We start from the raw sequence: 17,025 nt of genomic DNA on the forward strand, positions 1-17,025 counted from the left end.
AACGTATGGACGGAACTCCATGTTGCAGCTTTGCAGATAGCGTCTAGAGGGACGGTTGCAATGAAAGCTAAGGTAGCCCCTGTACCTCTGGTAGAGTGCACTCTTGGTGTGAAAGATAAAACTCTCATGGATAGGGAATAGCAGAGCTGAATGCACTGACTATCCATCTGAAGATGGCGTTCTTTGATATGTGGTTGCCTTCTCTACCAGGCGCTATGGAATCAAAGAGTTGGTCTCATATGGAGTTCAGAATACTACTCAAAACATGGCTCTTTGCTCCAGATTCAGGAGGAAGCAGGGACCCAAAGGGAAACGTGAATCCCCAGGGAAGAAACCATAACCTCTAAATGGGTACTCTGTTATCAAAGCAGGGTGGTGAGCACCGACCACCAATGTCACACGCCGCCAATCCTAAAGATAACTTAGATAGGTGAGGACACCCAACCGGATGGGCAGTGAGGGACCTGTCCTCCGACCAAAGCGTTACCAGCTGCAGGGCAGGGGAACTAGCGGAAACCAGCTAGATACACAAGCCACCAGAGTCACACAAAGCAAGGCTCCCACTATGCACCATGCCTGCAAACTAACCAGACAAACTACAGTACCAAACACACAGGCCAACCACAGAGGTTGGGTTCAGAAACGCAAAGACAAAGTGGTAAGAAATCAACAATATATTTTAAAGAAAAAACTAACCGTACCTTATAACCGCAACTTTCCGCATACTCACCATACAGAAATACACACAACCACCTCTCTGCACAGCAATCCTCACACACTTCACCACATTCAACCACAGACTAACAACACATAGCCCGGTACAACAGCGCATGGGAATTTTGCACTGACACAAAGACCACAATTAAGCTCACCGAACGGTGCAAACCGAACTCAAGTGGCCAACAGGACATCACAACTCTTACATTCCTAATCCCACTACACCGTATCACACCCTACAGCCCCCCTTCACACTCTCCTTTTCAGATCCGCCAGAGTGCCCTGGGACCAATGAATAAATAAACAAACAAACAAACAGCAGTGGTGATGGTGCATGGTACAAATACCTTCAACATTAACATGTCCTCTCTAGAGCAGTCATTTGCATTGGTGTGGCCTCGAGGCACTTTGCCTGTTTATATGACTTTGCACAGTTCTGGGTTTCTAAATGATTGTATGTAGCCTGCCATTGCACAACAGATATCATGCATTAAGGAATGGCTTTGTGATACACATTTGACACTTTTATGTTTTGAAGGTAGGAACATTGCACTCACAATGCTATTGCCTGCCATTAGATCTAGCTGGCTATCTCAGGGATGTCATTTCACCAAAATGCCAGGGGTAGCGGACGTGACATCATCTGACCCTTGACCTATGATGAAATCACAGGACGTGATGTCATTTGACCCCACCCTGAAATGACATCATAGGAAGTGATGGAACACAACCTTTCACCCCTTGACAAAACAGGAAGTGGCATCACATAGTATTGTTTCTAAGTACACTATGAAAAATATGGTTACTGTATCACTGTAAAGTGATATACATTTATACAAGAACGGATCGCCATATGCATCGTTAATATCAGTGTGTAAGGGCCCATATCACCAGATTACTGTGAATGCAAGCAGACGTCCAAGGCCAAATGATAATGATGATATTATTTAGCGCTTGTGCTTAAGCGCTTTCGTTTATATAGAACAAAAATACATGCAATATCACCCAACCTGGGTTGGTACTCATTTATCAACCTCAGAAGGATGAAAGGCTGAGTTGGCCTTGCTGGGATTCGAACCTGCCACCTGCAAATCACACACAGATCGCTGCAGTCAGCACTCAGCTCACTGAGATATCTTACCGGCTATAGATATCTTACAGGCTATAGTAAAATAAGCAATTGCATGTCTGAATGTTCTCAAAGTCAGAAAGCAAATTACACTCTGTAGTGGATACCATTAAAATGGTAACTGAGATCTAACAGCGGACCAGTTCATCTGCAGGTCTAGTGCAAAGTTGGCCACATGCCAAGCCTGCGTGGATCTCCCTTTCAGGCTTCAGATGTTGGCAAAACACATATCATTGGGAGGGTTCATAACTGTGTATTAAAGAATTTAGAGCAGTGTAGGGAAAACCACGCACTCATACAGCATCCCGTACTCTGGGCACTCGTTAGCTCATACATGCAAACAAACATCCTGAACAGCATGCCAGGGATATAGGAAAGATATACACATTACAAGAAAGAATTAATTGTCGCTCAATGAAATAAAGGGACACTTATGTGCTATAGTAAAACATTTCTACACTGTACCCAAGCCTTTAGGCACAAAGATTTTGTCAAGTGACTGAGGACACCGAGATGGAATGTCTTGTGATGATTGTAACAAAGACAACGGGTGAAAAAAAACATGCTATAACTGCAACTTGCGAAAAGCAAAATACATAGTGGCGGATGCTTATTCTCCCCTAAATGCTTTTCGGAAGTATTTGTCTGCATTGTGAATTTGAGGTGTTTAAGAACAGACTAAATCAGTGACTCAACCCCTGAAGTGTGTCTGAAATAAACCTTTAATGAGTCTAGCAATTATTAAATAGAATTCCAGAAAGACAAATGATTTGTTATTCCTATTCTTTCTTATTTAGGGTCACTGCTCAGTGTTACCCTTGTGCAACCCCCTGTTTTTTAGGAAGCCTGAACAAGAAAGCCAGCCACTCCAGAAACTAAGAGGCACATGATGCAGGCCACGGCCCAGGTGCTTCAATTAACACATTTAGTTAGGGGTTGCAAGGGAGACCACAGGATTAGAAAGGGAAACCTCAGGGGTTGAAGTTGCGACCCCTAGCAACCCTCAAATGGCATCCCTGTATCCCTTATTGGTATCTGTCAGCATGCCAGTACTGATGTTGGTTTATGGTTTCTGGTTGACTGGGTCATCTGCCAGGGCCTGACAGCATTGAATTGTGCTTCTATGTAAGTCTGAGTCGTGATGCGGTTGAAGTGTCACAGGGTAGTCATAAAACTGACCCTGGGAATTATTTACAGAATCCGGTCCAGAACATATACCATGGCATAGTCACTTGAGAAAGCATTACATGGCGTCAAATAGTTTATCAAGGCATATCAAGGCATAACAAGGCAGAGTAAGGAAAAACATGTTGTGATATTTTTTGACATTAATGCATGAGCAATGACATTGTTACAACATAACATTACATGCAGACTGGCATAACACTTCAACAACAAAGTCGTCTAATCCTTGTCGGTATTGCCAAGAATAGTAATACTACTGCGATGGGTTGCAATGTGGTGTAATTGGCACTATGCTAATCAATGCATGTTTTGTTGCTCTATATTGCGGCACCGTGCAAGGAGGAATGGTGCTGTGGTTAAGAGTGTCAATGAGTCGTGGTGGGCTGTTGGAAGGGGGCCTCTGGATAGTCGGTTAATAATTGCATCTTCTAAATTCACACTTGCAAATAACGTATAGCCTGCCCTAGCAGAACTGCACACTGTGCATAGGCGCGTTATGCATGCCTTAGCATATCATTTCTCTGTATTTCATCACACTGTGGCAACACAATGCATCACATTCCATCACATTCACTACAGATGAACGTGATATTGTCCGGTGATGCACGTGGATTGCATGTATAGTTTCACTAACATGTCTATATAACCTCTGCAGCTTGTTGTTTTATTTTTTTTTTAATAAAAGAAAGTAAAGATCATTTGCTCTTGTAGAGATGGTGGCTTTATCAGGGCAACTCATTGTTGTTGGCTGCTAGCTTTCATTACCACATGTGCCTCTTCCCCGGGAAGTAATGACATGACACTGGTTACTAGACCGCCATCTTGGGAGGCAGGTGCAGAACATTACTTCAGGGTAAGTAAAAGGGACTAATAAGCAACATACATAAATATAGCGCAATTTTAGGATTTTGCATCCCTCATCCATTGATTAGAGGTACCGATAAATTGGCAATTGTTCTCAGCTGGGTAAAAAGTAGCCCATGTTTAGTTTTGGCTAATATGGGCTCTCAGGCGCCACCTATAAACTGAAACTATTGCATTAAGAATAGAGTTAGAAGGGAGGTAACATTTGAGGAGGGACATACATACAGCTTGTGGGTTTTCGGCTATTTACAAACCCATTCACTGCCAATAAACGTGCTAATCCCTCTGACCATTCCCAGCACCACCTCACTCTCCCCACCCAAAACACATCCTCCTGAGATCTCTGAGTTAGCTTTATCAAGAAGTAACAGCAAACATTGCCCTCCCTGTGAATTTCTAAGCTGTCTGTTCAGAGTCCATGGTTTTCTTTGAGCTTGTAAATGTGCTATTGGTGTAATAAATGTCCTGACCAACAGTGTCTTCTGCCACCTCATTTATATATGCGGCTTGCACTGAAGTGCTGGTCAAAACAAGCATTGCCATAGTCAACAGTTTTGTCTGTTGTGTAGTTACTGCTCTCCTGTGCCCAGATAATCACACCATTTCCAGCAGTTTCCATCTTATTACCAAGTAGCAAGATTACGGTGGTGTCTTGCAAATGCCTATCCCATGCCTACACACAAAAGCCCAAACTGTTGGCTTTGCCAGGGCCTGTTTACGTAGTGGTGTAATACTTGTGAGTGTTCGTGCTTGGGGCACACGTCCTGAGTGTAGGGAGATATTAGAGTATTTTGTTAGGCTGTGCGTTGGGCAAGGCGATTGCTATAAGGAGGTGGGCAGAGCAGGGTGTTGCTTGGGTTTGGTGGCTCTCATCTGCGTCAGTGTTGTTCCAATGTCTGTTGAGAGAGGAGAGAATTCAGATAGGTAGGGGGTGGTGTTGGCTGCACCGTAGGTGGATGCTGAGGCGGTTTGATGATGAGGATGGCGTTGCTACTGATGGTGTAGTAGTCGGCTGCCATCTTGTCTGGTAGACACTGTGGTGGCTGGATAGCGCTCCTTTCTTGGTGTGCATTTAGTAGTTCAGGGCAGATAGTGAAAAGCTTGATACTTTTTGTGGGGCTTCAGTGATTCCAGTCTGCGTGTGGGGGTTGTTCTACCCAAGAGTCATGTTTTGATGACCCAGAGAGGCGATGAGGTACGCCTCAATTTGTTGTTAGGGGGGTTTGTTTTTTGTCCTTTGTAGTTTCTGAATTTGTAATTTTTAGTTGACCAGTTTTTTTTTAAACAGTGTTATGGCCTGTGTGTGGAGTCCTTGGGTTTTTGGTGAGGAATGGGGGGATTTTATCACGTGACAGTGATGTGGATATATGTAGCGGTGTCATGGTGTTGGAAGTGGGGTTATTGGTGTTGTTGAATTGCTCTTAATGTGAGTGGGCTCATGAGCAGACCTAGATGGGAAGTAACAAGAAAAGAGCCTGACCATTGTGGGAGCTTAGACCTGTGGGTGGATAAAGGGAGACCTAATGAGAGCCGCAGGCCTAGTGAGTGGCCTCGGGAATGACTGGGGTCTTGGGACAATTGGGTAAAAACAAAGCTTCTTCAGTCTTACCCGAGTGTGGTCCGTTTCTATCTGTTAAAGTCGCTACTCAGAGGATGAAATCTCCAATATGGAGAAAGAGGGTTGATTTGCAGGAAAGTACAGTCATCAAATCAAACCAGTCAGGGAGGAAAGTAGAGCCGGGCCTGAGAGCTCTCTAAACCAGCACCATAATGCAGGTTTTATGTGTGTTTTGGTGGCAGTTCATGGCTGGATGTTCAAATGTTTTGAGTGGTTCCTTGTTAGGTTTGGCACATTTGAGTTGTTTATGGTGCATCCTGTTCCACCTCCTATTGGTGCAGATGGATTGTTTATGGTGCATGATGTTACTTTTGGTGCAGTTGCATTGTTTATGGTGCATGTTACTCCACCTCCTGTTGGTGCAGTTGGATTGTTTATGGTGCATGCGGCTCTACCTCGTATTGGTGCAGTTGGAGTGTTTATGGTGCATGTGGCTCACCTGCTATTGGTGCAGTTGAATTGCTGTAGTGGACACTGCTCCACCTCCTATTGGTGCAGTTGGAGTGTTTATGGTGCATGCTGCTCCACCTCCTATTGGTGCAGTTGGATTGTTTATGGTGCATTCGGCTCCACCTCCAATTGGTGCAGTTGGATTGTTTATGGTGCATGCTGCTCCACCTCATATTGGTGCAGTTGGATTGTGTAGTGGATGCTGCTCCACCTCCTTTTGGTACAGTTGTAGTGTTTATGGTGCATGCTGCCCCATCTCCTATTGGTGCAGTTGGATTATTTTTGGTGCATGCTTCTCCACCTCCTATTGGTGCAGTTGGATTGTTTATGGTGCATGTGACTCCACCTCCTATTGGTGTGTTTGGATTGTTAATGGCTCATGCGGCTTCATCTCCTATTGGTGCAGTTGGATTGTTTATGATGCATGATGTTAAGTTTGGTGCAGTTTCATTGTTTATGGTGCATGCAGCTTCACCTCCCATTGGTGCAGTTAGATTGTTTATGGCATGCAGCTCCACCTCCTATTGGTGCAATTGGAGTGTTTATGGTGCATGCAGCTCCACCTCCTATTGGTGCAGATGGATTGTTTATGGTGCATGTGGCTCCACCTCCTATTGGTGCAGATGGATTGTTTATGGTGCATGATGTTATATTCGGTGCAGTTGCATTGTTTATGGTGCATGCAGCTCCACCTCCTATTGGTGCCGTTGGAGTGTTTATGGTGCATGTGGCTCCACACCCTATTGGTGCAGATGGATTGTTTATGGTGCATGCAGCTCCACCTCCTATTGGTGTAGCTGGAGTGTTTATGGTGCATGCGGCTCTACCTCGTATTGGTGCGGATGGATTGTTTATGGTGCATGCAGCTCCACCTGCTATTGGTGCAGTTGCATTGTTTATGATGCATGCTACTCCACCTCCTATTGGTACAGATGGATTGTTTATGGTGCATGCAGCTCCACCTGCTATTGGTGCAGTTGCATTGTTTATGATGCATGCTACTCCACCTCCTATTGGTACAGATGGATTGTTTATGGTGCATGCAGCTCCACCTCCTATTGGTGCAGTTGGAATGTGTATGGTGCATGTGGCTCCACCTCCTATTGGTGCAGATGGATTGTTTATGGTGCATGCAGCTCCACCTGCTATTGGTGCAGTTGCATTGTTTATGATGCATGCTACTCCACCTCCTATTGGTACAGATGGATTGTTTATGGTGCATGCAGCTCCACCTCCTATTGGTGCAGTTGGAGTGTTTAGGGTGCATGCGGCTCCACCTCATATTGGTGCATATGGATTGTTTATGGTGCATGCGGCTCCACCTGTTATTGGTGCAGTTGCATTGTTTATGATGCATGCTACTCCACCTCCTATTGGTACAGATGGATTGTTTATGGTGCATGCAGCTCCACCTCCTATTGGTGCAGTTGGAATGTGTATGGTGCATGTGGCTCCACCTCCTATTGGTGCAGATGGATTGTTTATGGTGCATGCAGCTCCACCTGCTATTGGTGCAGTTGCATTGTTTATGATGCATGCTACTCCACCTCCTATTGGTACAGATGGATTGTTTATGGTGCATGCAGCTCCACCTCCTATTGGTGCAGTTGGAGTGTTTAGGGTGCATGCGGCTCCACCTCATATTGGTGCATATGGATTGTTTATGGTGCATGCGGCTCCACCTGTTATTGGTGCAGTTGCATTGTTTATGATGCATGCGGCTCCACCTCATATTGGTGCAGTTGGAGTGTTTAGGGTGCATGCGGCTCCACCTCATATTGGTGCAGTTGGAGTGTTTATGGTGCATGAGGCTCTACCTCATATTGGTGCAGATGGATTGTTTATGGTGCATGCAGCTCCACCTGCTATTGGTGCAGTTGCATTGTTTATGATGCATGCTACTCTACCTCCTATTGGTGCAGATGGATTGTTTACGGTGCATGCAGCTCCACCTCCTATTGGTGCAGTTGGAGTGTTTATGGTGCATGCGGCTCCACCTCATATTGGTGCATATGGATTGTTTATGGTGCATGCGGCTCCACCTGCTATTGGTGCAGTTGCATTGTTTATGATGCATGCGGCTCCACCTCATATTGGTGCAGTTGGAGTGTTTAGGGTGCATGCGGCTCCACCTCATATTGGTGCAGTTGGAGTGTTTATGGTGCATGCGTCTCTACCTCATATTGGTGCAGTTGGAGTGTTTATGGTGCATGTGGCTCCACTTCCTATTGGTGCAGATGGATTGTTTATGGTGCATGCAGCTCCACCTGCTATTGGTGCAGTTGCATTGTTTATGATGCATGCTACTCTACCTCCTATTGGTGCAGATGGATTGTTTACGGTGCATGCAGCTCCACCTCCTATTGGTGCAGTTGGAGTGTTTATGGTGCATGCGGCTCTACCTCATATTGGTGCAGTTGGAGTGTTTAGGGTGCATGCGGCTCCACCTCCTATTGGTGCATATGGATTGTTTATGGTGCATGCGGCTCCACCTGCTATTGGTGCAGTTGGAGTGGTTATGGTGCATGCGGCTCCACCTCATATTGGTGCAGTTGGAGTGTTTAGGGTGCATGCGGCTCCACCTCCTATTGGTGCATATGGATTGTTTATGGTGCATGCCGCTCCACCTTCTATTGGTGCAGTTGCATTGTGTACGATGCATGCTGATCTACCTCCTATTGGTGCAGATGGAATGTTTATGGTGCGTTCAGCTCCACCTCCTATTGGTGCAGTTGGAGTGTTCATGGTGCATGTGGCTCCACCTCCTATTGGTGTAGATGGATTGTTTATGGTGTATGCTGCTCCACCTCATATTGGTGCAGTTGGATTGCTGTAGTGGATGCTGCTCCACCTCATATTGGTACAGTTGTAGTGTTTATGGTGCATGCTGCCCCATCTCCTATTGGTGCAGATGGATTATTTTTGGTGATGTTTCTCCACCTCCTATTGGTGCAGTCGGATTGTTTATGGTGCATGTGACTCCACCTCCTATTGGTGCGGTTGGATTGTTTATGGCTCATGCGGTTACATCTCCTATTGGTGCAGTTGGATTGTTTATGATGCATGATGTTACGTTTGGTGCAGTTTCATTGTTTATGGTGCATGCAGCTCCACCTCCCATTGGTGCAGTTAGATTGTTTATGGCATGCAGCTCCACCTCCTATTGGTGCAATTGGAGTGTTTATGGTGCATGCAGCTCCACCTCCTATTGGTGCAGATGGATTGTTTATGGTGCATGTGGCTCCACCTCCTATTGGTGCAGGTGGATTGTTTATGGTGCATGATGTTATATTCGGTGCAGTTGCATTGTTTATGGTGCATGCAGCTCCACCTCCTATTGGTGCAGTTGGAGTGTTTATGGTGCCTGTGGCTCCACATCCTATTGGTGCAGATGGATTGTTTATGGTGCATGCAGCTCCACCTCCTATTGGTGTAGTTGGAGTGTTTATGGTGCATGCGGCTCTACCTTGTATTGGTGCAGTTGGAGTGTGTATGGTGCATGTGGCTCCACCTCCTATTGGTGCAGATGGATTGTTTATGGTGCATGCAGCTCCACCTGATATTGGTGCAGTTGCATTGATTATGATGCATGCTACTCCACCTCCTATTGGTACAGATGGATTGTTTATGGTGCATGCAGCTCCACCTCCTATTGGTGCATATGGATTGTTTATGGTGCATGCGGCTCCACCTGCTATTGGTGCAGTTGCATTGTTTATGATGCATGCTACTCTACCTCCTATTGGTGCAGATGGATTGTTTATGGGGCATGCAGCTCCACCTCCTATTGGTGCAGTTGGAGTGTTTATGGTGCATGCGGCTCCACCTCATATTGGTGCAGTTGGAGTGTTTAGGGTGCATGCGGCTCCACCTCCTATTGGTGAATATGGATTGTTTATGGTGCATGCGGCTCCACCTGCTATTGGTGCAGTTGCATTGTTTATGATGCATGCGGCTCCACCTCATATTGGTGCAGTTGGAGTGTTTAGGATGCATGCAGCTCCACCTCATATTGGTGCAGTTGGAGTGTTTATGGTGCATGCGGCTCTACCTCATATTGGTGCAGTTGGAGTGTTTATGGTGCATGTGGCTCCACCTCCTATTGGTGCAGATGGATTGTTTATGGTGCATGCAGCCCCACCTGCTATTGGTGCAGTTGCATTGTTTATGATGCATGCTACTCTACCTCCTATTGGTGCATATGGATTGTTTATGGTGCATGCAGCTCCACCTCCTATTGGTGCAGTTGGAGTGTTTATGCTGCATGCGGCTCCACCTCATATTGGTGCAGTTGGAGTGTTTAGGGTGCATGCGGCTCCACCTCCTATTGGTGCATATGGATTGTTTATGGTGCATGCGGCTCCACCTGCTATTGGTGCAGTTGGAGTGTTTATGGTGCATGCGGCTCCACCTCATATTGGTGCAGTTGAAGTGTTTAGGGGGAATGCGGCTCCACCTCCTATTGGTGCATATGGATTGTTTATGGTGCATGCGGCTCCACCTGCTATTGGTGCAGTTTCATTGTTTATGATGCATGCTGATCTACCTCCTATTGATGCAGATGGATTGTTTATGGTGCGTGCAGCTCCACCTCCTATTGGTGCAGTTGGAGTGTTCATGGTGCATGTGGCTCCACCTCCTATTGGTGCAGATGGATTGTTTATGGTGCATGCAGCTCCACCTCCTATTGGTGCAGTTGGAGTGTTTATGGTGCATGCGGCTCTACCTCGTATTGGTGCAGTTGGAGTGTGTATGGTGCATGTGGCTCCACCTCCTATTGGTGCAGATGGATTGTTTATGGTGCATGCAGCTCCACCTGCTATTGGTGCAGTTGCATTGTTTATGATGCATGCTACTCCACCTCCTATTGGTACAGATGGATTGTTTATGGTGCATGCAGCTCCACCTCCTATTGGTGCATATGGATTGTTTATGGTGCATGCTGCTCCACCTGCTATTGGTGCAGTTGCATTGTTTATGATGCATGCTACTCTACCTCCTATTGGTGCAGATGGATTGTTTATGGTGCATACAGCTCCACCTCCTATTGGTGCAGTTGGAGTGTTTATGGTGCATGCGGCTCCACCTCATATTGGTGCAGTTGGAGTGTTTAGGGTGAATGTGGCTCCACCTCATATTGGTGCATATGGATTGTTTATGGTGCATGCGGCTCCACCTGCTATTGGTGCAGTTGCATTGTTTATGATGCATGCGGCTCCACCTCATATTGGTGCAGTTGGAGTGTTTAGGGTGCATGCGGCTCCACCTCATATTGGTGCAGTTGGAGTGTTTATGGTGCATGTGGCTCTACCTCATATTGGTGAAGTTGGAGTGTTTATGGTGCATTTGGCTCCACCTACTATTGGTGCAGATGGATTGTTTATGGTGCATGCAGCTCCACCTGCTATTGGTGCAGTTGCATTGTTTATGATGCATGCTACTCTACCTCCTATTGGTGCAGATGGATTGTTTATGGTGCATGCAGCTCCACCTCCTATTGGTGCAGTTGGAGTGTTTATGGTGCATGCGGCTCCACCTCATATTGGTGCAGTTGGAGTGTTTAGGGTGCATGCGGCTCCACCTCCTATTGGTGCATATGGATTGTTTATGGTGCATGCGGCTCCACCTGCTATTGGTGCAGTTGGAGTGTTTATGGTGCAAGCGGCTCCACCTCATATTGGTGTAGTTGGAGTGTTTAGGGTGCATGCGGCTACACCTCCTATTGGTGCATACGGATTGTTTATGGTGCATGTGGCTCCACCTGCTATTGGTGCAGTTGCATTGTTCATGATGCATGCTGATCTACCTCCTATTGGTGCAGATGGATTGTTTATGGTGCGTGCAGATCCACCTCCTATTGGTGCCGTTGGAGTGTTCATGGTGCATGTGGGTCTACCTCCTATTGGTGTAGATGGATTGTTTATGGTGCATGCAGCTCCACCTCCTATTGGTGCAGTTGGAGTGTTTATGGTGCATGCGGCTACACCTCGTATTGGTGCAGTTGGAGTGTTTATGGTGCATACGGCTCCACCTCCTATTGGTGCAGATGGATTGTTTATGGTACATGCAGCTCCACCTGCTATTGGTGCAGTTGCATAGTTTATGATGCATGATGCTCTACCTCCTATTGGTGCAGATGGATTGTTTATGGTGCATCTGGTTTCACCTCCTATTGGTGCAGATGGATTGTTTATGGTGCATCTGGTTTCACCTCCTATTGGTGCAGATGGATTGGTGATGCTGGCTGCTGCTCCACCTCCTATTGGTGCAGTTGGATTGCTGTAGTGGATCTGCTCCACCTCCTGTTGGTGCAGTTGTAGTGTGTATGGTGCATGCTGCTCCATCTCCTATTGGTGCAGTTGGATTATTTTTGGTGCATGCTTCTCCACCTCCTATTAGTGCAGTTGGATTGTTTATGGTGCATGTGACTCCACCTCCTATTGGTGTGGTTGGATTGTTTATGATGCATGATGTTAAGTTTGGTGCAGTTTCATTGTTTGTGGTGCCTGAAGCTCCACCTTCCATTGGTGCAGTTAGATTGTTTATGGTGCATGCAGCTCCACCTCCTATTGGTGCAATTGGAGTGTTGATGGTGCATGCAGCTCCACCTCCTATTGGTGCAGATGGATTGTTTATGGTGCATGTGGCTCCACCTCCTATTGGTGCAGATGGATTGTTTATGGTGCATGATGTTATATTCGGTGCAGTTGCATTGTTTATGGTGCATGCAGCTCGACCTCCTATTGGTGCAGTTAGAGTGTTTATGGTGCATGTGGCTCCACCTCCTATTGGTGCACATGGATTTTTTATGGTGCATGCAGCTCCACCTGCTATTGGTGCAGTTGAATTGTTTATGATGCATGCTACTCCACCTCCTATTGGTGCAGATGGATTGTTTATGGTGCATGCAGCTCCACCTCCTATTGGTGCATATGGATTGTTTATGGTGCATGCGGCTTCACCTGCAATTGGTGCAGTTGCTTGTTTATGATGCATGCTACTCTACCTCCTATTGGTGCAGATGGATTGTTTATGGTGCATGCAGTTCTACCTCCTATTGGTGCAGTTGGAGTGTTTATGGCGCATGCGGCTCCACCTCATATTGGTGCAGTTGGAGTGTTTAGGGTGCATGCGTCTCCACCTCCTATTGGTGCATATGGATTGTTTATGGTGCATGCGGCTCCACCTGCTATTGGTGCAGTGCATTGTTTATGATGCATGCGGCTCCACCTCATATTGGTGCAGTTGGAGTGTTTAGGGTGCATGCAGCTCCACCTCATATTGGTGCAGTTGGAGTGTTTATGGTGCATGCTACTCTACCTTCTATTTGTGCAGATTGATTGTTTATGGAGCATGCAGCTCCACCGCCTATTGGTGCAGTTGGAGTGTTTATGGTGCATGCAGCTCCACCTCCTATTGCTGCAGTTGCAGTGTTTAGGGTGCATGCGGCTCCACCTCCTATTGGTGCATATGGATTGTTTATGGTGCATGCGGCTCCACCTGCTATTGGTGCAGTTGTAGTGTTTTTGTTGCATGCGGCTCCACCTGCTATTGGTGCAGTTGCATGTTTTATGATGCATGCTGATCTACCTCCTATTGGTGCAGATGGATTGTTTATGGTGTGTGCAGCTCCACCTCCTATTGGTGCAGTTGGAGTGTTCATGGTGCATGTGGCTCAACCTCCTATTGGTGTAGATGGATTGTTTATGGTGCATGCAGCTCCACCTCCTATTGGTGCAGTTGGAGTGTTTATGGTGCATGCGGCTCCACCTCGTATTGGTGCAGTTGGAGTGTTTATGGTGCATGCGGCTCCACCTCCTATTGGTGCAGATGGATTATTTATGGTGCATGCGGCTCCACCTGCTATTGATGCAGTTGCATTGTTTATGATGCATGCTGCTCTACCACCTATTGGTGCAGATTGATTATGGTGCATGCAGCTCCACTTCCTATTGGTGCAGTTGTAGTGTTTATGGTGCATGCGGCTCCACCTCCTTTGGTGCTGATGGATTGTTTATGGTGCATGCAGCTCCACCTCCTATTGGTGCAGTTGGAGTGTTTATGGTGCATGCGGCTCCACCTGCTGTTGGTGCAGTTGGAGTGTTTATGGTGCATGCAGCTCTACCTCCTATTGGTGCAGATGGATTGGTGATGGTGCATGCAGCTCCACCTCCTATTGGTGTAGATGGATTGTTTATGGTGCATGCAGCCCCACCTCCTATTGGTGCTGTTAGAGTGTTTATGGTGCATGTGTCTCCACCTCCTATTGGTGCAGATGGATTGTTTATTGTGCATGTGGCTCCACCTCCTATTGGTGCAGATGGATTGTTTATGGTGCATGTGGCTCCACCTCCTATTGGTGCAGTTGCATTGTTTATGATGTATGCTGCTCTACCTCCTATTGGTGCAGATGGATTGTTTATGGTGCATGCGGCTCCACCTCCTATTGGTGCAGTTGGAGTGTTTATGGTGCATGTGGCTCCACCTCCTATTGGTGCATATGGATTGTTTATGGTGCATGCAGCTCCACCTGATATTTGTGCAGATGGATTGTTTATTCTGCATGCGGCTCCACCTCCTATTGGTGCAGTTGGAGTGTTTATGGTGCATGTGGCTCCACCTGCTATTGGTGTGGATGGATTGTTTATGGTGCATGTGGCTCCACCTCCTATTGGTGCAGTTGGAGTGTTTATGGTGCATGTGCCTCCAACTCCTATTGGTGCAGTCCTACTTTCCATACTTTGCTTTTAGTGAAGATGTAGGGCTCTTCTGGAAGCAGGCTGTGCAGGGTTGTGGAGGATGCTGGTGTGATCGAGGTTTCTGATAGACCCCGTGGATGCATGGGAAGTATTCTTATATCAGGGAGGAGTCTGGGGACAGCACTAGTCGTGTCCAATGGGATATAGTGCAAAGCTAGAAGGGCGATTGGTTGTCGATGTTGTGCGTGCCGGAGTGGATGGCAGAAGATATTTGGTGTTGTGATGTTGATGAGGGAACTTGCCCATGTGTCTGGGGAGGTGTGAATAGATGTGTGGCGTAGGGTGGTGTTAGGAGGCTAGGAAGGTGAGGGGCTGGGTGAATATTGGGGTTGTAAGGGCGGCTTCTATGGGGTACGTGGGTAATGTGAGCTTTGAAGCTTTCATGTGCTGGTCTCTGGAGGGGAGGGTATTTGCCTGAGTCAAGATAAGGTCATTTCTGGGTAATTTAATGGTTCTGGAGACATTGGAGTTTGGATGGATTTCTACTGTTGGTCTAATGCCTGCATAGTGTCCCTATAATGGAGGGTTCTGGTGAAGCGAGTGATCCATTCTCTGAGCAATGAGAGATCAGGAGATCTGTTGTTCCTGGGCCTGGGATTGGATTATACCAGGCCTCAGCCAGGCACGTTTCCACGTGTGCTTCTAGTGTGAAAGTAGCCGTCTTGAGAGTGGCCCTCGAGAGAGAGAACAGGGGGTGTCCTGAGAAGTGTCATCTGGGGGCCTAAGGTGTCACACTGTTGACACTGGTAGGCACTGGGGCGAGGGGTGGGCGATGCTCTAGCAGGCCGGGCGCCACTGGGAGGAAGTGGCAGGCGATGCTGGAGCGGGAAACTTAGGATGGGCACCCGTGTGAGTTCAGCCCAGGCCAACAGGCGTGTCCCCAGGCCCTCCTCGTCACTGCCGACACTCCACGCCCTGCCTGGCCCGCCGGGAGGTATGTACACTGACAGAGCCCAGGTTTCCTAGTCCCATCACTGGTAATACTCACATTGCAATCTTCTATTCTGGTTTTAAGTTTTGTTTTTCGTCACATAGGAAATATTAAGATGCTGCAAACGCACACTTTGTGAAATAAAGTGTGCGTGTGGAGCCACGTCCTGTTGACTCATTTTATTGGTAAAGCCGAACAATGGAGCATGAGCTCAGCATTTCAACATTCTCAAGTTGCACATTTCCATGGGCCTACGACGGGTTGCGTGACTTGGATCTGCACGTGGCCAATGACGTGCTTCGTTATTGCTGTGGCCACGACACCCCGGAATCCTCCCAAAGTCCTGGAAAAGTGTCTCAGAGAAGGGGGCAAGGGTGACCCACGTGCACAGCAGCCGCCACGCGCCGCTCTCATGGGTTTCAAAGCTTTGCTGGGAGCTCGAGCTCAACAGTGCATTTATAGCCGGGCTCAGGTTATTTCTGAGCTATTTCTTTGGACGATGCTTTCCCTCTGAGGGGCCCAGGTCTTTAGAATCTATCTTATCCGGGCAATGTTCCCATGTAGAGTTTCACAGCTGGGTGGTGTGGATAGCAATGCAGATGGAGAAGTGGCTGCCATCGTGTCTAGGAAACCTTGACGTAGGGTGGTGCTTCTTTCTTGGGGTGAGTTTAGCAGCACATGGCAGATAGGAGAAAGCTCTGCACTTTTGGACAGGGCTTCAAGTAAAGGTTCTACCACTAAACTCTTAATCCGACTCCGGCTTCATGATGAGAGTGCAGGTGATAATTAAATAACCTTCTTTTTTTCTGTCCTCCTAATTATAAGTTTGTGAACTCATATGGCGTCAGTACGAGATGGGCAGTAAGTGGTAAAACTTGTGGTAACTGAGTGACTGCCAATTTTACCACTGTGCCAAATTATGAGTTTTGGTTTTGAGTGAAGGATTTACCTCCAGCAAAACCCTGGAGGTATATCTTCCCGCTCAACGTCCACAAATCGGCAGAATTGCCAGAATTACCACAGCGGTCAGAAGGATTGATTTGGAGGATTTACCTCTGAATATCCGCCTAACTCGTAATGAGGCCTGAGGTAATACCTCCAGCACTTGTATGGAGGTATTACCTCCAAAACACTGGAGGTGGTATTACCTTCTCAGCTAATACCTCAGCGCCCTAATAAATTCCAACGGTACTTCCGAATGCAGAGTAACACAATCTCACAATCAGGCAGAGATTCCACAGTTACCACCGGCGATAATGCTAATCCCGATTGCAGTTATTACCACTGCTAAGGACTCCAAAGGCCTCACGAGGCCCTCTCTCTGGTAAATGACAGCTTGTCTGGTACTGATTCAGCTTCCCTGGCACTGATG

This window comes from Ambystoma mexicanum, chromosome 13 (genome assembly GCF_040938575.1).
Source record: "Ambystoma mexicanum isolate Mex_15411 chromosome 13, UKY_AmexF1_1, whole genome shotgun sequence".
Classification (NCBI taxonomy): Eukaryota; Metazoa; Chordata; class Amphibia; order Caudata; family Ambystomatidae; genus Ambystoma; species Ambystoma mexicanum.